The 11756-nt window shown below is 45.7% G+C and overlaps 1 pseudogene; it reads left to right on the top strand.

Moving 5' to 3' along the window:
• The window catches only part of LOC115116222 (potassium voltage-gated channel subfamily D member 2-like), a 66940-nt pseudogene that overhangs the window by 44681 nt on the left and 10503 nt on the right, over window positions 1-11756 (top strand).

Raw genomic sequence — 11756 nt, 5'->3', positions numbered from 1 at the left:
AAAGCGTGACCTCTAGTATGACCTAGTGAAATCAGTTTTAGGATATGTCTTTGCCCTTTCCGACTGCATCTCTGTATCCCAATTGTAGAAGTGTATGTTTGTAATATCCTCATGAAGTGTTCTCTCTGTTTTGCAGATACGGTGACATGGTACCCAAGACCATCGTGGGGAAGGTGTTTGGTTCCATCTGTTCCCTGAGCGGGGTGCTGGTCATCGCCCTGCCTGTTCCCGTCATCGTGTCCAACTTCAGCCGCATTTACCACCAGAGCCAGCGGGCAGAAAAACGACGAGCTCAAAAGGTAAAGTGGCCGTACTGTGTGTGCGTGTGCGTGTGCGTGTGCGTGTGCGTGTGTGTGTGTGTGTGTGTGTGTGTGTGTGTGTGTGTGTGTGTGTGTGTGTGTGTGTGTGTGTGTGTGTGTGTGTGTGTGTGTGTGTGTGTGTGTGTGTGTGTGTGTGTGTGTGTGTGTGTGTGTGTGTGTGTGTGTGTGTGTGTGTGTGTGTGTGTGTGTGTGTGTGTGTGTGTGTGTGTGTGTGTGTGTGTGTGTGTGTGTGTGTGTGTGTGTGTGTGTGTGTGTGTGTGTGTGTGTGTGTGTGTGTGTGTGTGTGTGTGTGTGTGTGTGTGTGTGTGTGTGTGTGTGTGTGTGTGTGTGTGTGTGTGTGTGTGTGTGTGTGTGTGTGTGTGTGTGTGTGTGTGTGTGTGTGTGTGTGTGTGTGTGTGTGTGTGTGTGTGTGTGTGTGTGTGTGTGTGTGTGTGTGTGTGTGTGTGTGTGTGTGTGTGTGTGTGTGTGTGTGTGTGTGTGTGTGTGTGTGTGTGTGTGTGTGTGTCCCTCCCTCTCTTCCTTCCTCCTTATATCCCCACTACCTCTCTCATTTCCTGTCTGTCAGTCTATCTGTGTCTGTAGCTGTTATTTCTCTGTCTGTGTCAGAGAGCTAACCAGCACAGAGAGAGAATAAAACAACCTTTTGTAGACTTAAACAGAGGAGTGTTACCTTTCGTTCAAACAGAAAGCCCGGATCGTTAAAACCGTGCATCGAAGAGCCGGGGCGATAACTCGTACATGCACTACAAGCGCTACAACGGTCATTTCCTGATCCACAACTCTCTCAAAGAGGTACTGTGACAGAACCGACCGGTTGGAGGGGCTCATCATCGGCCCCTGACCAGTGCTGCTTGTCTCTTGACCAGTGCTGTTTGTCTCTCAGCTCAGAGCCATGTTGTGACCACGGGGGGCTGCGTAACACCAGGGGGACTGCTTATGGCGTAACACCAGGGGGACTGCTTATGGCGTAACACCAGGGGGACTGCTTATGGCGTAACATCAGGGGGACTGCTTATGGCGTAACACCAGGGGGACTGCTTATGGCGTAACATCAGGGGGACTCCTTATGGCGTAACACCAGGGGCTGTTGCCCTTGCTGCTCCCATTCCAGTGCTTCAGTATAGTCGGCTTCGTTGTAGACTGTCTTGACAGCACCCATCACCTCGTTCTCAGCTACAGCATTGACATGCACTTTCCAAACTCTATCAGGACCAGCGCTCCACTCTGTTACTCCCCCTGCTGGCGAATTGGAGCTATCACTCACATTGACTCATCATAACCAAGTCGTGCAACTGTCTGCCATACAGGGTGTAGGGTGACGTTTCCCCTAGATGCTGATCTTCGGTTAGTTTTAACATGTTATATTTAAGATTGGAGTGAAAAAGCTGATCCTAGATCTGTACCTAGAGGAAACTTCATCATGTAGGGTCCAACAGGATTTGTAGGGAAAAGATAGGAGTCACATAGGTTTTTCAGCTGAACACCTGGCTGCTTATCACTCGGTATATGTTGTCTGGAGTGATGAATCACGCTTCACCATCTGGCAGTCCGACTGACAAATCTGGGGTTGGCGGATGCCAGCAGAACGCTACCTGCCCAAATGCATATTGCAACTGTAAAGTTTGGTGGAGGAGAAATAATGGTATAGGGCTGTTTTCATTGTTCAGGTTCAGGCGCCTTAGTTCCAGTGAAGGGAAATCTTAACGTTACAGCATACAATGACATTCTAGATGATTCTGTGCTTCCAACTTTGTGGCAACAGTTTGGGGAAGTCGAGGTCCAACCATAAATGGTTTGTCGAGATCGGTGTGGAAGAATTTAACTGGCCTGCAGAGAGCCCTGACCTTAACTCCATCGATCACCTTTGGGATGAATTGGAACACTGACTGCAAGCCAGGCCTAATCGCCCAACATCAGTGCCCGATCTCACTAATGCTCTTGAGGCTGAATGGAAGCTAGTCCCCACAACCATGTCCCAACATCCAGTGGAACACCTTCCTAGAGGAGTGGAGGCTGGTATAGCAGCAAAGTAGTGACCAACTCCATATTAATGTCCATGATTTTGGAATTAGATGTTTGTGGAGCAGATGTCCACATACCTATGGTCATATAGTGTATCTTTCATAGGGTCATCTAAGAACCATTGCAGGCTAGGCTTCTTAATTTCAGCACTGCGTGTGGTTTTCTACAGCTGGCCTAACACTCCTCTGCTCAGAGTTGGTCCCTCAGTAATGTTTAGCCCTAATTCCTATTCTCTGTCTTCTTCTCTCTGTGTACCCCAATGTTTAGCCCTAATTCCTATTCTGTCTTCTTCTCTCCCCAAGGCGTCCAAGGAAGCAGGACAGCTCCTAGTGGGAAAACCCAACATTCCCTTTGAGAGCCATCATCACCACCTTCTGCACTGCCTGGAGAAGACCACAGTAAGAACACCTTTACCTTAACCCCTAACCATAACCTTTACCATAAACATAACCCCTAACCATAACCTTTACCATAAACATAACCCCTAACCATAACCTTTACCATAAACATAACCATAACCATAAACCCTAACCACAACCTTTACCATAACCATAACCCCTAACCATAACCTTTACCATAACCATAACCCCTAACCATAACCTTTACCATAAACATAACCATAACCCCTATCCATAACCTTTACCATAAACATAACCCCTAACCATAACCTTTACCATAACCATAACCCCTAACCATAACCTTTACCATAAACATAACCATAACTCCTAACCATAACCTTTACCGTAAACATAACCATAACCCCTAACCATAACCTTTACCATAAACATAACCATAACTCCTAACCATAACCTTTACCATAAACATAACCATAACCCCTAACCATAACCTTTACCATAAACATAACCATAACCCCTATCCATAACCATCATCACTCCCGGATTCCCAGCATGCCAAAGATAACATGCATTCTGCCAGCCCAGTAACGTTGTGCCTTCAAAACAGACAAGCATACTTCATTTTACATGTATGTATAATTCAGAGAGATAAAAAAGCATGTCTCTTATGTTAGCCATGACACACACACACACAAACACACACACGCACACTCGCACACACACACACAAACACACACACGCACACTCGCACGCACACACACACACACACACTCGCACATGCACACTCGCACACACACAAACACACACACGCACACTCGCACGCACACGCACACACACACACAACACACACGCACACACGCACACTCGCACGCACACACACACACACACACACACACCTACATGCCGTTCTATATGGTAGAGTATATGCCTGCATCATACCCCTTAGTGCTGCGTGCAGCATTATGTATGTTGGCTGAGGAGAAAAACATGAACAGGAAGCAGGAGAGAGAGAGATGCCTTTATTCCTATGGAACTTTTGTGGGTGTAATGTTTACTGTTAATTTTATTGTTTATTGTCTACTTCATTTGCTTTGGCAATGTTAACATATGTTTCCCATGCAAAATAAAGCCCTTAAATTGAAATTGAATTGAGAGACAGAGACAAAGAATAACTACTGTGGGTTATGCTTCAACAGAAACCTTGGGAAAATCCTCTGCATTATCATGAACAGCAGACGTACATTTCCTCAGTGAAAACAATATACTGAGCAATTGTCAAATTGGCTTTTTACCAAATTATCGTACGACAGACCACGTATTCACCCTGCACACCCTAATTGAAAAACAAAACAACCAAAACAAAGCCAAAGTCTTCTCATGCTTTGTTGATTTCAACAAAAGCCTTCAACTCAATTTGGCATGAGGGTCTAGTATACAAATTGATGGAAAGTGGTGTTGGGGGAAAAACATACAACATTATGAAATCCATGTACACAAACAACAAGTGTGCGTGCGGTTAAAATAGGCAAAAAAACACACGCATTATTTCCCACAGGGCCGTGGGGTGAGACAGGGATGCAGCTTAAGACCTCTTCAACATATATATAAACAAATTGGTGAGGGCACTAGAACAGCCTGCAGCACCCGGCCTCACCCTACAAGAATTTATAAAAAATGGCGCCGGAAGAAATGGCAGCAGTTGTACGGGCCCCCGACCAATTGTGCTATATTTTTTCTGCGTTATTTCTAACTTATTTTGTACATAATGTTTCTTCAACCGTATCTTACGACAGAAAAGAGCTTCTGGATATCAGGACAGCGATCACTCACCTCGGATTAGACAAAGATTTTTTCTACAATGAGCAAGACGCACAGGACATTCTCCAAACACCCAGCTGGGCCAACATCCCTGTTATTTGCAAGAGGAAGCGATGCAGGTACAGAGGACAAAGAATCGGATGCCTCGTCAGGACCCGCAGAAGGCGAGTGGGAAAGCTGCCGTTACCGTCAATACTACTCGCCAACTTGCAATCACTGGACAATAAACTAGACGAGGTACGATCACGAATATCCTACCAACAGGACATCAAAAACTGTAATATCCAATGTTTTACGGAATCGTGGCTGAATGACGGCATGGATATTCAGCTAGCGGGATACACGCTGCATAGGCAGGATAGAACAGCACGAGGGGCGGCGGTCTGTGCATATTTGTAAACAACAGCTGGTGCACAAAATCTAAGGAAGTCTCGCCTGAAGTAGAGTATATTGTGATAAACTGCAGGTCACACTACTTGCCTAGAGAGTTTTCAGCTATACTTTTTGTGGCTGTTTATTCACCACCACAAACATTGTTTATTCACCACCACAAACAGATGCTGGTACTAAGACCGCACTCAGTCAGCTGTTTAAGGAAATAAGAAAACAGGAAACCGCTCACCCAGAGGCGGCACTCCTAGTGGCCAGAGATTTTAATGCAGGGAAACTTAAATCAGTTCTACCAAATTTCTATCAACATGTTAAATGTGTAACCAGAGATAAAACAAATTCTAGACCACCTTTACTCCACACACAGAGATGCGTACAAAGCTCTCCCTCGCCCTCTATTTGGTAAATCTGACCACAATTCTATCCTCCTGATTCCTGCTTACAAGCTAAAATGAAAGCAGGAAGCACCAGTGACTCGGTCTATAAAAAAAAGTGGTCAGATGAAGCCGATGCTAAACTACAGGACTGCTTTGCTATCACAGACTGGAAGATATTCCGGGATTCTTCCGATGACATTGAGGAGTACAACACATCAGTCACTGGCTTTATCAATAAGTGCATTGAGGACGTCGTCCCCACAGTGACTGCACGTACATACCCCAACCAGAAGCCATGAATTACAGGCAACATTTGCACTGAGCTAAAGGATAGAGCTACCGCTTTCAAGGTGCGGGACTCTAACCCGGAAGCTTACAAGAAATCCCTCTATTCCCTGCGACGAACCATCAAACAAGCAAAGCGTCAATACAGGGCTAAGATTGAATCATACTACACCGGCTCCGACTCCGACGCTCGTCTCATGTGGCAGGGCTTGCAAACTATTACAGTCTACAAAGGGAAGCACAGCCGCGAGCTGCCCAGTGACACGAGCCTACCAGACGAGCTAAATAACTTCTATGCTCGCTTCGAGGCAAGCAACACTGAGGCATGCATGAGACCATCAGCTGTGCCGGACTACTGTGTGATCACGCTCTCCGTAGCCGACGTGAGTAAGACCTTTAAACAGGTCAACATACACAAGGCTGCGGGGCCAGATGGATTACCAGGACGTGTGCTCCAGGCATGTGCTGACCAACTGGCAGGTGTCTTCACTGACATTTTCAACATGTCCCTGATTGAGTCTGTAATACCAACATGCTTCAAGCAGACCACCATAGTCCCTGTGCCCAAGAACATAAAGGCAACCTGCCTAAATGACTACAAACCCGTCCGTAGCCATGAAGTGCTTTGAAAGGCTGGTAATGGCTCACATCAACACCATTATCCCAGAAACCCTACACCCACTCCAATTTGCATACCGCTCAAACAGATCCACAGATGATGGAATCTCTATTACACTCCACACTGCCCTTTCCCACCTGGACAAAAGGAACACCTATGTGAGAATGCTGTTCATTGACTACAGCTCAGCGTTCAACACCATAGTACCCTAGGCCTGATCACCGACAACGACGAGACAGCCTATAGGGAGGAGGTCAGAGACCTGGCCGGGTGGTGCCAGAATAACAACCTATCCCTCAACGTAACCAAGACCAAGGAGATGATTGAGGACTACAGGAAAAGGACCACCGATCACGCCCCCATTCCCATCGACGGGGCTGTAGTGGATCAGGTTGAGAGCTTCAAGTTCCTTGGTTCCACATCAGGGCACGACAAAGCCTATTCCCCCTCAGGAAACTAAAAAGATTTGGCATGGGTCCTGAGATCCTCAAACGGTTCTACATTTGCAACATCGAGAGCATCCTTACCGGTTGCATCACTGCCTGGTATGGCAATTGCTCGGCCTCCGACCGCAAGGCACTACAGAGGGTAGTGCGTGCGGCACAGTACATCACTGCGGCTAAGCTGCCTGCCATCCAGGACCTCTACACCAGGCGGTGTCAGAGGAAGGCCCTAAAAATGGTCAAAGACCCCAGCCACCACAGTCATAGACTGTTCTCTCTACTACCGCATGGCAAGACACATGACAAAAAGGCTTCTCAACAGTTTTTACCCCCAAGCCATAAGACTCCTGAACAGGTAATGAAATGGCTACCTGGAATATTTGCATTGTGTGCCACCCCTCCAACCCCCCCAACCCGTCTTTTACACTGCTGCTACTCTCTGTTTATCATATATGCATAGTCACTATACAGTCATGTACATACTACCTCAATTGGCCCGACCAACCAGTGCTCCAGCACATTGGCTAACCGGGCTTTCTGCATTCTGTCCTGCCAACCCCTCTTTTACGCTGCTGCTACTCTCTGTTCATCATATATGCATAGTCACTTTAACCATATCTACATGCTAATACTACCTCAACCAGCCTGACTAATATAGCCTTGCTACTGTATATAGCCTCTCTACTGTATATAGCCTCTCTACTGTCTATAGCCTCTCTATTGTATATAGCCTCTCTACTGTATATAGCCTCTCTACTGTGTATAGCCTCTCTACTGTGTATAGCCTATCTACTGTATATAGCCTCGCTATTGTATACAGCCTCTCTACTGTATATAGCCTCTCTATTGTATATAGCCTATCTACTGTATATAGCCTCTCTACTGTGTATAGCCTCTCTACTGTGTATAGCCTATCTACTGTATATAGCCTATCTACTGTATATAGCCTCGCTACTGTATACAGCCTCTCTACTGTATATAGCCTCTCTATTGTATATAGCCTCTCTACTGTATATAGCCTCTCTACTGTATATAGCCTCTCTACTGTATATAGCCTCTCTACTGTATATAGCCTCTCTACTGTGTATAGCCTCTACTGTGTATAGCCTATCTACTGTATATAGCCTCGCTACTGTATACAGCCTCTCTACTGTATATAGCCTCTCTATTGTATATAGCCTCTCTACTGTATATAGCCTCTCTATTGTATATAGCCTCTCTACTGTGTATAGCCTCTCTACTGTGTATAGCCTCTCTACTGTGTATAGCCTATCTACTGTATATAGCCTCGCTACTGTATACAGCCTCTATACTGTATATAGCCTCTCTACTGTATATAGCCTCTCTACTGTATATAGCCTCTCTACTGTATATAGCCTCGCTACTGTTATTTTCAACTGTCTTTTTACTGTTGTTTTATTTCTTTACTTACCTGTTGTTCACCTAATACCTTTTTTGCACTATTGGTTAGAGCCTGTAAGTAAGCATTTCACTGTAAGGTCTACCTACACCTGCTGTATTCGGCGCACGTGACAAATAAACTTTGATTTGATTTGAATTTGAAGTGAAATGTCTAGTGTTTGCTGATGATCTGGTGCTTCTGTCACCAACCAAGGAGGGCCTACAGCAGCACCTAGATCTTCTGCACAGATTCTGCCAGACCTGGGCCCTGACAGTAAATCTCAGTAAGACCAAAATAATGGTGTTCCAAAAAAGGTTCAGTCGCCAGGACCACAAATACACATTTCATCTAGACACCGTTGCCCTGGACACAAAAAACTATACGCCACAAGTAACTTCCACAAAGCTGTGAACGATCTGAGAGACAAGGCAAGAAGGGCATTCTATGCCATCAAAATTAACATAAAATTCGACATACCAATTAGGCTCTGGCTAAAAATACTTGAATCAGTTATAGAACCCATTGTCCATTATGGATGTGAGGTCTGGGGTCTGTTCACCAACCAAGATTTCACAAAATGGGACAAACACCAAATTGAGACTCTGCATGCAGAATTCTGCAAAAATTATCCTCAGTGTACAACATAAAACACCAAATAATGCAGAGCAGAATTAGGAATTAGGCCGATACCCGCTAATTATCAAAATCCACAACCACCAACCACCAAATCCACAACCACCAAATTCTACAACCACCTAAAAGGAAGCGATTCCCAAACCTTCCATAACAAAGCCATCCCCCACAGAGAGATAAATCTGGAGAAGAGTCCCCTAAGCAAGCTGGTCCTGGGACTCTGTTCACAAACACAAACACACCCTGGAGAAGAGTCCCTAAGCAAGCTGGTCCTGGGACTCTGTTCCCCAGGCCCCAGGACAGCAGCACAATTAGACCCAACCAAATCACGAGAAAACAAAAAGATAATTACTTGACACATTGGAAAGAATTAACAAAAAAACTGAGCAAACTCGAATGCTATTTGGCCCTAAACAGAGAGTACACAGTGGCAGAATATCTGTCCACTGTAACTGACCCAAACTTAAGGAAAGCTTTGACTATGTACAGACTCAGTGAGCATAGCCTTGCTATTGAGAAAGGCCGCCGTAGGCAGACATGGCTCTCAAGAGAAGACAGGCTATGTGCACACTGCCCACAAAATGAGGTGGAAACTGAGCTGCACTTCCTAACCTCCTGCCAAATGTATGACCATATTAGAGACACATATTTCCCTCAGATTACATAGATCCACAAAGAATTAGAAAACAAACCCAATTTTGATAAACTCCCATATTTACTGGGTGAAATATCACAGTGTGCCATCACAGCGGCAAGATTTGTGACCTGTTGCCACAAGGGCAACCAGTGAACTATACTATATTTATGTTTATTTATATTCCCTTTTGTACTGTAACCATTTGCACATCGTTACAACACTGTATATATACATAATATGACATTTGTAATATTTTGGAACTTCTATGAGTGAAATGTTTACTGTTCATTTTAATTGTTTATTTCACGTTTGTATAGTCTCTACTTCACTTACTTTGGTAATGTTAACATATGTTTCCCATGCCAATAAAGCCCCTTGAATTGAGAGCGCGAGAGCAAAAGAGAGCTTGGTAGCTTGCCGATTCTCCACACTTCTCCCACAGAACAAGTGTAAGCATTGGCTGAAGGGACTTTCCCACCATTGTTAAATCCATCACAGAATGCGCAACTTCCAACTTCAGGAGAAGGGTGGAGCTGTTCCCTCCCCTCCGTCCTTGTTTACTCCCCTTAGAAGATCTGATTGGACTGGATATATAAAAGAGCAATATGATGGAATCTAGGTGGAGCTGACCTTTGCACCTACTCAATTGTTTCAGATTGATGAATGGGAGTGAACTACAGAAAATGGGAGGGAACATCTTCCTGAAAAATATACTATTTCATTTTAGTCATTTAGCAGGCTCTCTTATCTAGAGTGACTTACATTAGTGCATTCATCTTAAGATACAGTAGCGAGGTGAGACAACAGTTGCAGTAACTACGTTACATTACATTAAAGAGGCTATCAGCAAAGTTTTTTTTTAATTGCGCGGGGGTAAGACTGAAGTGTCTTAATTAAGATACTCTTTGAAGAGGTAGAGTTTCAGGCGTTAGCGGAAGATGGGCAGGGACTCTGCTGTCCTAGCAGTGGAGGCTGGTGGGAGGAGCTATAGGAGGACAGGCTCATTGTAATTGGCTGGAATGGAATCAATGGAAAGGTACTGAACACATCAAACACATTTGAGTACTTTTCATTTATTACATTCTAGCCAATGAGCATGTCCTCCTAAAGCTCCTCCCAGCAGCCTCCTCTGTGTCCTAACATCAGGGGGAAGCTGGCTCCATCATTGGGGTGCCAGGACAGAAAAGGACTTTAGGGACGGCCAGAGGTGGCAGAAAGGAGTGAGGTTGGGATGTAGGGTTTGAGCAGAGCCTGAAGGTAGGGAGGGGCAGTTCTCCTTGCTGCTCCATAGGCAAGCACCTTTGTCTTGTAGTGGATCCGAGCTTCTGTAACGGATGTGAAACGGCTAGCTTAGTTAGCGGTGGTGCGCGCTAAATAGAGTTTCAATCGGTGACGTCACTTGCTCTGAGACCTTGAAGTAGTGGTTCCCCTTGCTCTGCAAGGGCCGTGGCATTTGTGGAGCGATGGGTAACGATGCTTCGTGGGTGACTGTTGTTGATGTGTGCAGAGGGTCCCGGGTTCGAGCCCGGGTATGGGTGAGGGGACGGACTAAAGTTATACTGTTACACTTCCACCGAGAGCCAATGGAGTGTACGGAGCACCGGGGTGACATGGGAGATGCAGCTTTCTGGGTAAAATGCTAAAGGTTTAATGTCACAAGAGCCAACAGAGAGTTGTAGTAGTTCAGATGCGTTATGAAGACTGCCTGGATTAGGACCTGCACTCTTTCCTGTGTGAGGAAAGGTCGGTACTCTACGGATGTTGTTGAACATGAACCTGCAGGAGCGAGACACTGTTATTATATTTGCAGAGAATTACAGGGTCACGGCAAGGTTCTGTGTAGTCGACAACTGTGTAGTTGTCGACCGTGATAGAGAGGTCTTGGAGCGTGCAGGCCTTCCCCGGGAGGAGGAGCAGGTCTGTTTTGTCGAGGTTGAGCTTGAGGTGGTAGGCTGAAATCCAAGCTGAGATATCTGCCAGGAACGCAGAGATGCATGTCAGTGTCAGAAGGGGGGAAGGAGAAAAGTTGAGTGTCATCTGCATAGCAATGATAGGAGAGACCATGGGAGGATATGACAGAGCCAAGTGACTTGGTGTATAGAGAAAAGATGAGAGGAGCTAGAACCAAGCCCTGGGGGACACAAGTAGTGATAACACGTGGTGCAGACACAGATCCTCTCCAAGCCACCTGGTAGGAGCAGCCTGCCAGGTAGGATGCAATCCAAGAGTGTGCAGAGCCTGAGACGCCCAGCCCTGAGAGAGTGGAGAGGAGGATCTGATCGTTCACGGATGTTGAAGGCAACGGATAGATCTAGGAGGATGAGAACAGAGGAGAGAGAGTTAGAATTGGCAGAGCGGAGAGCCTCCGTGACAAAGTGGAGAGCAGTCTCAGTTGAGTGACCTGTCTTGAAGCCTGACTGTTCAGGGTCAAGAAGGTCATTCTGAGAGAGATAA

The sequence above is a fragment of the Oncorhynchus nerka genome, linkage group LG9a (assembly GCF_034236695.1).
Source record: "Oncorhynchus nerka isolate Pitt River linkage group LG9a, Oner_Uvic_2.0, whole genome shotgun sequence".
NCBI classification, from domain to species: Eukaryota; Metazoa; Chordata; class Actinopteri; order Salmoniformes; family Salmonidae; genus Oncorhynchus; species Oncorhynchus nerka.
The sequence above is the reverse complement of the archived record's forward strand: the minus strand, read 5'-3'. Positions and strand labels throughout refer to the sequence as shown.